Source organism: Pteronotus mesoamericanus, unplaced genomic scaffold, assembly GCF_021234165.1.
Source record: "Pteronotus mesoamericanus isolate MK-2021 breed Mesoamerican mustached bat unplaced genomic scaffold, CSHL_Meso_final contig_182, whole genome shotgun sequence".
Taxonomy (NCBI): Eukaryota; Metazoa; Chordata; class Mammalia; order Chiroptera; family Mormoopidae; genus Pteronotus; species Pteronotus mesoamericanus.
The window spans coordinates 5,339,782-5,352,358 of record NW_026555078.1 but is presented as its reverse complement, the minus strand read 5'-3'; the positions used below and the strand labels follow the sequence as shown (position 1 = coordinate 5,352,358).

Below are 12,577 nucleotides of genomic sequence, written 5' to 3'. Positions count from 1 at the left end.
ACTTAATCTCTGGCCTAATCTCTTTTCATTCTGCCTTCAGTCAGTGCAGCTCATAAGTGATTTGTGGCTCAGTCCATCCCTACCTCTCCAGGCTCACCTCCTGCTACCCCCCACCACACATTGTTGACCTTCTGAATCAATTGTAGTTCCCTAAATTGCCAAATTTGCACTACTGCTCCCCTTGACTCTATTTAATGGGTCCCAACTGGCAAATTCATGTTCATTCAGCTGAAGTATCACTTCTTTCGGAAGATGGAGCTCCACAACATGCATCCCAGAGTGAATTCAGTGCCCTTCCTCAATGTTCCCGCCATAATCCATCCATATCTCTGTCGTAGTACCTATACAATAGCTGTGGTTACTGATTTCTTTTCCCTCTTCCTACTAAACTCATTCCATGTGAGTTACCAATAGACAGGAATTAGGACTTCCACCTGTTTCCTGAATATATCTCATAGCACCTGACACGCAGAAAACACTAAAATATTTGTTGAATGAAGGAAAAACAAAGCTTTAAAAAATATGAATTCCTAGAATGCTTGTAAAATAATTTCACAAATACAAATGGGCATATGAATACAATGCAGGAGTAGGGAGGGCAGACAGATCTCCGTTTCCCTTCAAAGTATTCTCTTTCCATTTTCAGCTTTAGAAAAACTACAGGAAAAGTTTATACATAGGTATTTATTTATTCATTTGCTTGTTAAACAAACATTTTTGAATGTCTATGGTGTGCCAGGCACAGTCCTAAGCACTTGCTTCTGAGAGAAAGTGACGTTTTGGCAGAGTTGTGAAGGCCCACCAAACCTCGATTCCTCTTCCTGGGCACAAAACTGAAGTACTTTGTCCATGTGACCAGTTCTCACCAATGGAATCTGAGCAGAGGTAGAGTTTCACTTCTGATCTAGGCAACTAGGAGCTGGTGAGCCTTCTCCACACTCTCTCCCTCTTCCCCTCCCTTGACCACCTTGGACTATTACTAAACCCTTGCTAACCATTGCTAGCGCGGACAATGAGACCAGATGGAAGAAGTTCTGGTCACTGATTGACTTCACGGGACAAAGCTCCACCACCTTTCACTGAGCTTAATTGGATTGTGATGCAAGTGAAAAACAAACTTTACTGTGTGAACTAATCATATCTGGGGATTTCTTTTTCCCTGTCAGCTAGCTTTACTTACCCTGATTAACACTGTCATAAATTGGGACTTATAGATTACATAAAACACTAGAAAAATGTTGTCTCCTGCTCTGGGCATTGCATGGAAAACATGGAATGTGAGAATCTATCAAAGAAGGTATTAAGGTCATAAAGACTTTAAGGTTGTCCCACATGGAGAGAGAAAAAGCTTTATGGACACGCAGCTCTTTGTTCTCGCCCTCAGGTGGCCACCTGATCAGAATGCTGACATCTTGACTTGAAAACAGGCACAGGGTCACCTATCACATCATCTTCATCACCTTTATCAGCCACCGCTGGTCCTCTTCTTGCGCTTTGAAGAATTTCCCTCAGTGGTCTTCAGGAGGTCTAGTGTTATTGAAAGTAGAGTGTGCACTGAGGAACGACAGAAGACGGGAGTGAGAAGAGGGGCTCTGTAGGCTCTCGAATATCTTGCTACGGAGTTTATATGTTGCTCTACAGGATACATGAGTTGAATAAACTACGGACTATTTGTGGCAGGATGACTTTTTTCTTCATTTTTTTTCCCTTCTCCCACCATATTCTCTCCTGGGTGACTGGTACCCACTAAGACTAAGGTGACAATGGGAAAAGCGGCTGGTCATAGGTGCTTCACCAAGAGATCTAACCATGAGAAGGGCCTCCTTCGTCAATGTCCTCACCCCACAGCCCTTCTCTCCTCTAAACCCTGTTAATCAATGAAACGTCACAGCACAGAAGACTGAGAGTTTCATGGAGGCCCATTGGCTTCCTACTGTGACTTGACTGTAGAATGGAAATTGACTTCCAGCTTTTCAAGCTTAGAACCTTCCTTCTCTTCCCCTTTCGCATGCCAAGTTAAACTCTGTTGAAGAAGACTCTGTCAGGCTCACTAGACACTGAAATAGACAATAAGGTCTATTAATATTAACAGAGTCTATTAATATTGCATGAGAAATGGAATTATTGCAGGCTCCAGACATTTATATCTTATGGGCAAAGCACTACACTTGCAGAACTAGCCATACAGGAAACTAAATGATAATCAGAAAGTTGCTGGGGAGGGATATGTTACCAAAATTAGGAAAATGAAAAGGAATATTGAGTGATGAATAGCATCATGTTGTGATAGCTGTATCAATACCCCAGAACAGATTGGACTGTCACAGTTGCTGGCCACCTGTGTGGTCCCATTCACCAAGGGTCCAGTCGTAGCCATAGGCCTTCTCTATAGCAGATTACAGTATTGGCCAAGTGCTCTATCTCTCACTGTATTCACACCCTTTACCATAACTTTGAAGTTCCTTTCACTCAAGGAGTGGAGTATATTTTTCTACCCCTTGATTATGACTTCAGCCATGTGACTTGGTTTGGCCAATAGAACGAGATGGAAGTAACAGTGTTACATTTCTGAGCTTATGCCTGAAGAGGACTCTCACGTTTCTGCATACCCTCTTGTGCTTCTGCCAACACCATGAGAAGATTTTGTCTGGGCCAGCCAGCTGGTCCAAGGAGGATGAGGGCCATAGACTGGAGTCCCCAGATAAGCCCAGACCAGATCAGCATTCCCCCAGCTGAGCAGCAGACAGGTGAGAAATAGTAGATGATTGTTGTTGTAGGTCAAGGCAATTTGGGGCTGTTTGTTACACAGCAGTAGTTACCTGACATACCCTCCAACTGTGATTTTCTGGGATGGTGGGAGAGGCACTCTTACCCCATCGTGGCACCAGAGTTCCAGAGCAGTGAACCCAGGATTCTCCCACCAAACCACTAGGAGGCACCATTTGGGCCAATGGTAAGTTAGAGTTTCATCTTTGTTCCCTCAGTAAAATTCTATTTGACATTTTTTATCCTTTTGGGTAGATGTAAAATCTATTTGTCACATCAGAGGAGAGAAAGACTTAAACTCTTCAGAAGGCTATCTTTGAATACTAATGGTTGTTTGTAAATACAACTGTAAATCACTATATGAAAAAAAAACCTGAAGCTTATCATTGTGATTTTTGCATTTATCAGAGTTTTAGGAAAAACTCATACACCCAGCAAAACCCTCAGGCAGCTTAGGGTGCCAAGACTTCCTTCCCCTCTCTTTCAATCTGCTCCAAGCCCATAAAGAGAACTCATGAATAAATGTGGTTGGCAGATGAACCAAATATCCAAAGACATATTTTTATGACAATTGTATTTTAATCTTTCAGTTTGAAGCATGCATTTGTCTTTATGTGAATACACAGCATGGTAGGGAGCCTGTCCTCAAACATTTCATAATCCCAATTTTTCAGATGCCCCTGCTCCCCCCCCCCTACCACTCTCTGCCTTTCACTCGCTTCCCCCGCCCTTCCAGTTCACGAGGGACCGAGGATGTTGGAAAAGTTTTTGAGGAAATGTGGGAGGTCTGCAGTCCATTTCCTCCTTGACGTGGGCTTCACTTACGAGAAGGACAGAAACCACCACCAACAGTGCAAACGTGCTTCCAGCGCAGCTCACTGCACTGCGCGCACTGGCTGTTAGAGAGCTATTGTGTCACTCCACAAGGTAATGGCACTCAGGGGACCTGACAGGCCAGTGAAGCCTCCCTTTCCATTTCTGAAAAACATCCCCTCAGGAAATAAACTGGCTTCTTCTGCAAAACACACACTTGCTCGGCAGTCTGACCAACTCATCACCCCTGTTCATCTCGCGCTCCGTGCCTGATTAGTAACAGCTAGTCCAAGAACATCATGAATATGGCTTCAATGGGAAAGGAAGACAAACAATACCCTTGCCAAACAAACGCGCATGCACACACACCCGCACCCCCTCCAAGTCCCAACTTCTTAAATGTTGGGAAATACAAAATGCCTCAGTCAAAACCACTTTACATAACTGGGAACAGGGTTGAAAATTACTTCCTTTTTCTCCTCCAGATATGTTTGGAATGATAATAGCACCCATTCTTTACTGGCCTGTCACATGCCACGCACTGTGTTAATGTGTGTGTGTGTATGTGTAATGATATATATATATACTTATTTTAATTCTTGCAACACCCCTGCAGAGTAGATATTATCTAAACTTCACAGATAAGTAACTTTTCCACGATCGCAACAAAGCAGTCGAGGAGCCAGAATCTGAACCCAAGGCTGTGTGTGACTCCGGGGGTCCAGCTCCTCTCATTAAGTCACAGCAATTGTTTTTACGTGAACCCTATTCCTTACTCAAGGCTGGTTGAGATCACCATCTCGTCTATGGATTCTTGACTTCTTCTGAACAGAACTCTGACGGTAACAAGTAGGAGAAACCCGCTGAAATTCGTTCAGGCAGAAGGCACAGCGTGGTCTTCTCATCCCGGCCCAAGCACGGGCAAGGAAGCGAGGGGAACGTAGCGGGTTCGGGAATCTGCACGAGTGGCCAGTAGAGCGGGTGCAGCTGAGGCAGCCCAGGCAGCTCTGGGCCTCTGGTCTCAGAGAGGCCACTTTTCTCTGCGCGCCTGCCCATCCCAGCTGGCTTCTCTGAGCCCCAAGCCCCTCAAAGCGGCAGTCTGCCCCCAGTTCCACCGTGGCTTCCTTGACTGCTGGACCATGGGGGACAGTGAAGGCTGACGTCAAAAGCCAGGTTAAGTGCTTGGCAAGGCCACGCTTGACACTTGTATCTGCAAGACAGAGTAAGCTGGCAACTGGCAACAGCCTGAGCCCAGGGGGCAGGGGGCACGGGGCGTTGAGAAGGAAGTAGATAACCGCAAGCTCCCGCCAAAGACGACAGCAACCTTTGCAGAAGAAAGCTTATCATGTAGATAGCCAGGGAATGGAACAATCCATGCCCACAGCCTTCCCCTAAGTCTGCAAAACTCCCTTGAGCTTTATCTAACCAACTCCTATAAAATAAAGGTGGAGACTGTGGTCATCGTCATTGTCTCTCCATCAGAGGACGATGCCCCACCTGGCCCCCGCTTCTCTCTAAACTGTCTTGTGTTGTGTCTTTGTGTTGTATTGTCCTTTCTCAATCCCCTGTCACTCCCACTCAGGGACTGCCACTCTGTACAGGTCGCAGCACTGGACCTTTGAGTTCAGGGCCTGCAACCTAAGAGTAATGACTGCTTGTCACGTTCCAGATTCCGAGGAGAGGAATCTGAGGGGCTCGGCTCATATTTGTTAACTGGACCGCACACAGGGCACAGGCTGCTGGCCGGCCTATGGGTGGGCACCCCTACGTCAGATGTTCACCCTGGTCCAGTCACAGGTAGCTCGAGGTTGGAGAGAAAGGATCAAGTGATCTGCTGCTGCCCCTTCTGGGTGAGGAAGCACCTTGAAGTCCAGTAAATGCTCAGCTCTCATTCACTCCCCTTTCCTTTATAAGGCTGATGTGTATACCCAGTTTAGCCCTTAATTTTAAGTAGTTCCCCATTGCTTTTCAGTTGCATTTTATTTATTTTCTAGGCCCCCAGAATACTGCATTTTTTAAAATCCTCACCTGAGGATATGTTTATTGATGAGAGAGGGAGGGGGGGAGAGAGAGAGAGAGTGAGAGAGAGAGAGAGAGAGAGACATCGATGAAAGAGAGAAACAGCGATCAGTTGCCTCCTGCCCGTACCCCGCCTGGGGATCGAACCAGCAACCTTTTGGTGTACGGGATGATGCTTCAACCAACTAAGCCACACCGTCAGGGTGAGAACTACATCTTAAGGTAGTTATATCTGCAATGCCTAGCAGAGTGCTAAGAAAACAATGAGCACTTAGAAATGATTTGTTTTACTAGACTGAGTTCATCATGGGGCAGGACAATGCAGATGATCACGAAGAGTTTCTTTATTTCTTCCCTTTCCCACAGAAATACCATCAGAACTATAAAGAGAACATCACATGTGATCATAAGTCTTTAACCTCATTGGCTTAACTGGAGAATATGTGGAGAAGGAAAAGAACTTGACCCCGCGCACATGAACTGTGAAGTATCTTCCAACTCTTCTTAAAAGAAGCATCCAGCCAAAAGCTCTTAACTTGAATAATGCTTGCAGGTACCATATTCTTGCTCTGATCCCATCGCTTTACCACCCATTTAGAAGCTCTACTAGAATTAAGATAAATGACTCTAATCTATTTACAGTGTTCAGCTTGATGCTGTTCTAATTTGCCAAAGAAAAAAAGGAAATAGTTTCAAACCCTTGGTATTCAATTACTAGTAAATTACTGGTTAGCACGTTACTGTTGGCATTGTTGTTGAGACGTTAAGACACCCTGCTACCTACAGCTGAGATGACACTAACTGTATCAATAAGGATGTTTTCAGCCACAAATAAAAAACCAGACTCAAATGGTCATAAAAATAAGGAAATGCATTAGCTGGGGTGGTGGTTTAAATCATGTTCAAAATTCTTGGAATTTCCTCTCTCCAAAGATTGGGGTGTCCTCTCTCCTACATCGAGGCTAAGCAGAGGGACTGGCTGACCCAGACAGGGCTGTGCAAATGACAGGATGTGGAAATAATGGAATAGGATGTCGAAAGCTAGGTCATAAAAAGCAATCCCACTTCTACTGGGTTCCCCTCGGAAGCTGGCCCTTGGAGTCCAGCCACCATGCTCGGAGGAAGCCTAAGCAGCGTGTGGAGGAGGAGCCACGTGAGAAGGATCCCAGGGTTACGACTTTCGGACATGACTGAGCCCGTGCCAGCTTTCCAGTTCTGCGGTGAGCCATCCAGGATGTGGGTCCGCCAGCCCCCAGCTGGCACCTCGTGGGACAGAGACGAGCCGTCCCCATGAACCCTGCCATATTGCAGATTTATGAACTAAGTAATGATACCGTGTTGTTTTAAGACACTAAGTTTTGGGAGGGTTCATGATGCAGCAGCGGGCACCTGGCATGGCTAACCTAAAAGGAAGTCCAAGGGCTGGCAAGGCTTCAGAGCCACTGATCCAGCAATTCAGCCACGTGTCACTGAATGTTCTCCCTCCCTTTGCTCTGTTCCAGATTGTGTGAGCTTCGTCCTAAATCTAGTTGCCTTGTGTTTGTAGAAAGCCTGCCGGGGCCATCAGAACGTCCTCCTTTGACTCGAGTGAGGAAGCAGAATAAAGTCTCCTGGACCCCTCTTGAGAAAAGCTGTCAAACTTCTCCTCATAGCTCTGTGGCCAGAATTGGGTCACATGCTGATTCTTGAATAAATAACTGGCAAAGAGGATAAGATAACATTTTGACTGATCAGTCCTAACTGGTAAGTTGAGCTCAATGTACTGTACTAAACCACATTGCTGCTACTTATAGGATAGAATGGATATTGGAAAGGACTTCATTGGTGTAAGAACATTTGAAAAGAAAGTCAGGTAACAAGGAAGACCCTCACGTGGTGACCAGCCCTGGCATGTATATGATAACTAGGAGAAAATTCACAGGATCAGGACTGGTCTGAGTAAGCGGTAGAGGATCTAGCTTTGTATAGGTAATGAAGGAGGTAAAGTCTACTTTCAAAACCCATTGACTCAGGATCTTTCCCTTATCCAGGCATCCAATTTTTATCACCTGTCCCATCTTCATCAGCCATCTGCATATGTATACCTGCTCCCTGGGAGAGGTCAGCCTAGTGGTAAACAAAAGGGCACTGTTCAACTTCCCGTAACTTACTCCAATTTCCCTCGGAAGAATAACCCCTTGCCATAGGCAAGGGTTGGGGTCATTATTTTTCCTACTGTGCCAATGAAATAAGTAAGGCTTTAGGGTTTGGGCAGATCACTTCTTCAACCTATCTACTCATATCAAAAATGAAAGGAACAGACCAGAAGATTACTAACCTTTCTAGCTCCAGGAGTTTCTGCTTTCTGCCTCCTATCTTCCTCAAGATGACTACAGCCATGCCCAAAAATCGATATCACTTGATGACTGTCATGCTGTATGCTCAGTCTTCCTCATAGTCACCGTCTCTCCATCCTTCACGAGATTGTTCTCACTGCGCTGGGCCAGTTCCTCCTTCACTTCCTGGACTGGCTGAAGGTAACGCAGACTCCTTAGCTTCTCCTGCATGGAGTTCTGCTCCTTCCCTGTGGCATTGGCTGAGTCCTTTAAACACAGCAAAGTGTTGTGATGGAGTTCTGCAAATATTTCATTTCCAAGGCTGAATGGGACAGTTCGTAAAAAAATATTTTTGTAGCTTAAATTTAGGATGCTCGGAATAGACATCCCTTTATATCATGAGAAGATTACGAGAACCGCTCCTTCCTCCACCCCAAATTTGTACTTCTGGCTGTGGCTACTGTTTTCCCATGATTTTATCCCCCGAGTCAGAGTGGACTGGTTTCATGAAAAGGCACCTGACTCCAGAAGGGCCAACCAGAATCTTTCTCTAGAATTCCTTTTCAATTACTAACTAGGCAAGAACAGTCAGTCCTCTTTTCAGCAACAGAAGACAATTTGGTGGCCAGGTCTCCTAGGCAGAAGTCAACATATAATGAAGGAGAATGGAGCTGATAATTGGAGAGAAGTAAAGATAAGAAGTGGTTTAAAAGGTTCCAAAGGCATTAGAGGTCTTGGCTGCATTCAGTCCTGTGGGAAGCTGCACTCTGATTTCCCACTGTACTGGAGTACATCTGATAAATAAAACCTTTTGTCTAAGTTAATACATGTTTAGATTCCCTCACTTAAACACAAGGGACTTGATATGAGTACTGAAAAAAACTAGGTCCCTACAAGATTCTTTGTAACTGAGTCTGGCATTTTTAATTGATTGTGATTTGCATACATTTGTATCTATTTTAAATGCTCCCCTCTTGGTGAGCCTATCACATGCCACGCACTGTGTAGCATGTTTATGGCATGAGATACTAGACAGAAAACACGGAATTTGGAGGCAGAAAACCTGAGTGTAAATCCTGGCTTTAATATTTCTTTTGTGACAGCTCAGAAGCCTCCCTGAGCCCCCTTCTCTCTTTCAGTGAAGTGGAGGTAATAGTCACCTTTGCCCTGGCAACCTCTTAGCACTGTTATGATGGTCACAATAAGAAAACGGAAAGGGACAGGGCCACATTCACCTTTGCATTCTTGATGTCTACCACAGGGCCTGGGACAATGGCGCAGATAATATTCAAATGTCTGATGTATAAAATTAAAAATGAAAGAATTTTGTATACTTTATAGCGGTATTTAAATGTGAGTTAATAGGATGCAGACCACTTCACATTAGGGGATGTATGTGTAATGATTAACAGTAGCAGGTTAAGATGGTCTTGAGCTAAATGACAATATCAGTGTCATGAACAAAACTTCCTCCTAGCGAGATGTGAAGTAAATGGAACTTGTGACCAGTACCTCTCCATTCTCTCTTTGCTTATTCTCCCTCCGTTTGATCCTGAGTCAATGTGTCTCTGGTCCCAAATTCTAAAAGCGGCCAGTGTTTTGGAGACGCTCTATGCTGTTCATAGAAGCATCAAATGCAGACAACAGTAAAAGAAGAGATTATTGAAATGATCTAAGGCCCTTTCACTTGTAATTAGCACATAAATTTACCTCTCCTTTTGAACCATCGATATGGCTAAGGGTCTCACAAAACTCTCAGGAATGCAAGTTGCTCATTTATAGTCCTTTGTTTCTTCCCAAATTCCCATGTAAAATTACGCAATGAATACACGAGGACTCAAGAAGCACAGTCACCTCGAGCATTTGGTGTGGTGCAAACAGACTCATCACTGTATTATGATACAGAAGAGTGTAGCCACAAAAGTTTATAATGATAATCATGCACCAAGTAAAACTTTACCTAGGATATTTATAGTGTGGCTACCAAGACAGGAAAGTGGTAGATACTTTATTTCTAATATCCATCAAAATGATTACAACTATTTTAAAGGTTTAGTGCTTCAAAAAGTATATTCCTAAGTAGCTGAAACACATTTCCTCAAATGATTCACTTTTTCAACGCTGCAAGAGAGTTTTAATTTGGGGATATCATTGCTCATTCAGTGGTTCAGTAAGTTAATCACAGGTACTAGATTCCCATAATGTAAAGATCCCAACACTTAACATGTCACAGTTAAGTGAAAATAACCAACCTCCTAACAATATGTGTATTCTATCAGGATAAAAATACTTTCCCTCACTAACTTTGACTTTTTCAATTTATAAGGGAAAACTGTTTGGGGCCAAATTTCCTACAAGAAAGATTGTTGAAAAAAATGAATCGTCATGGGCTTTGAATTTCTTTTGACCCCACCAATAGATCCCTAACTGGTCAATTGCTTGAAACAACTTCTCTCCCACTTTCCTACCTTAATACACATAACGCAACATGTGTGCTGCACTCTGTGCTGGCCCAGTGAACCACACAGAAGAAACCTGCCTGGCACATTTGAGGGACTGCGAGTGGGCCAGACAACTGGAGCAAAAGAGAGGGAGAGGGTTGGGAATTGAGGACAGAGGAGTGTGGGGTAGGCACTGGGGTGAAGGAGAGAGCGTAGGCCATTATTATTTGCTTTCCCCCCAAATAGGCTAAGAAGCCATTGGAGGGTATAAAGTAGAGGAATGACATGAACCAATTTAACATTTGCACTCCAGCTGTTGCATTGAGAACACACTGCAGGGAGCAGGGGGCAAGTGTGGACGCAGAGAGACTGGCTAGCCCACTGACCATAATGGAGGCAGAGAGGACGGTGGCTGGTTTTTGAAGCTGACGGGTTAAAGGCTATGTCATAGGCCAAGAAAGTCATCCCCAGGGGATGCAGGCTATTATTAGTGTTACAGCATTCTGAGCACCAAGGCTTATCAATAAATGGTTGGTTGATGGAATGGCAGACCCAAGTGAGTGACTACAAGTTGGAGAGTCAATGTCAGGATTAGAAGGGAAACTTTTTGAATATTTTGCATAGATCAACCAAAATGAACTGGAATTGACTCAAAACTAAGGAGTTCAGACTCCCCCTCATTGAATTCTCTGCTTGGATTGTTCTTTAAAATTACACACACACACACAGACGAAAAACCTGTGATCAAAAAACTTGTTGAAATGCCACGATTGCCCAGAATCCAGCCTGACCTTGCGGCACTCCCAGATATTAAAAATCATTTCTATGGTCTTACATTTTTTTGGTGTAACAAGCACAAGAGGCCATGAACTCCAATATCTGAAGCAAACGTGTTAAACATCTGGGATCTGGCATGCATTTCTCCTGTGGGATGCATTGTTTGCGCAAATCCTTATTGAGTCAAAATATTCGTGTAACCTAGTAAGAGCAGTTCTCTGAGGCCAGAGGCAAAATCCGGAGTTCTTCAAACCAGTTAATAAACTTAATGTAAAACCAGGCTGGAAGTCGGTTTTTAAAACAGAATGGTATCTAAACAGAATCAGGCTTCAGCACCCAGAGCTCTTGCTCTGACAAGATGGCTGGTCTGAACTAAGTGGAGTTTTCCAGGCTATAGGCTGAAGCTCACAACCCCTGGACCAAAGGCCCTGGCATGTGCAGGAAGGACCCTGGCCTGCAGTTTAAGGGCAAGCTCTGTCACTTACGTAGAGACGGTCTTGAACAAATTCATTTACCTCTGGGTTTGATTTGCCTTTTTCCTATAAAAGATGGAAGGGACAATACTGCTCCACATGTCTTAGAAATTTACGAGCATAAAAAAATAGAACAGTCCTGGCTGGGTAGCTCAGTTGGTTAGAGCAGCATCCAGATATACCAACATTATAAGTTCAATTCCCAGTCAAGGCACATTCAAGAATCAACCAGTGAATGCATAAATGGGTGAAACAACAGATCAGCCTCTCTCTTTCTCTCCCTCCCTTCCTCTCGCTCTGAAATCAATAAGTTAAAAAAATTTTTATTAAAAAAAAGAGGTTAACATTAAAAAATAGAACAATAAGGGTGACAGAAGGTTTAAATCTCTATACATATAGACACATAAAAGAAAAGGAAATACAGGGAGGGAGGAGGAGGATTAAAATATAAGAGGTTGTTATTAGAGGATGAGAAAGACCAAACAAGCTGAACAAAGTTTCCAAAAAAGCTAAGGGTAGTTTTCTGGAATGTTTCTCAAGGGCAGGACAACGTCTTGTGCTTCTTTAGCTTCTCCCCAAAGCGGCCGGGGCAGCATCCCCTGACTGACAGACGGACAGGTTCCTCTGGATCTCCGCAATCCACACCTTGAGCATTTTAGGGGCGGGTGCAGGTAGAGGCCAACAGAGCCTACCCCATTGCCTCTGGTCGGCCAAAGGACAGGCAGCAGAGAAGGAACATGTCTTTTCAAAACGGGGACAGGAATAGCTTTTTATGTCCACATCTCCCCTCTGAGAGGGGGCTGCTGTCTCCTGCAAAGTATCTTTGTGCGGCTGAGCCTCTGCGGGGTTTCTGGCCTGAAACCCCTCAGGTGGGCTGGCAGCTGAGTTGGAGTAGGGTTCCTGCACAAGAGAGTACGACGGACTTGGATTTCGGGTGCTTCACATGAAGTTGAGTGTGGAAGAAAGACCCAGT

General features: G+C 44.4%; 1 protein-coding gene across 1 annotated transcript in view; it reads right to left on the bottom strand.

The window, feature by feature from the left end:
• The window catches only part of TC2N (tandem C2 domains, nuclear), a 50,123-nt gene extending 41,692 nt beyond the window's left edge, over positions 1 to 8,431 (bottom strand). The window contains exon 1 of the mRNA XM_054567135.1: positions 7,916 to 8,431. The gene's annotated coding sequence lies outside the window, so the exon portion shown is untranslated. The remainder of the gene's footprint in view (positions 1 to 7,915) is intronic.
• Positions 8,432 to 12,577: the final 4,146 nt, after the last annotated feature.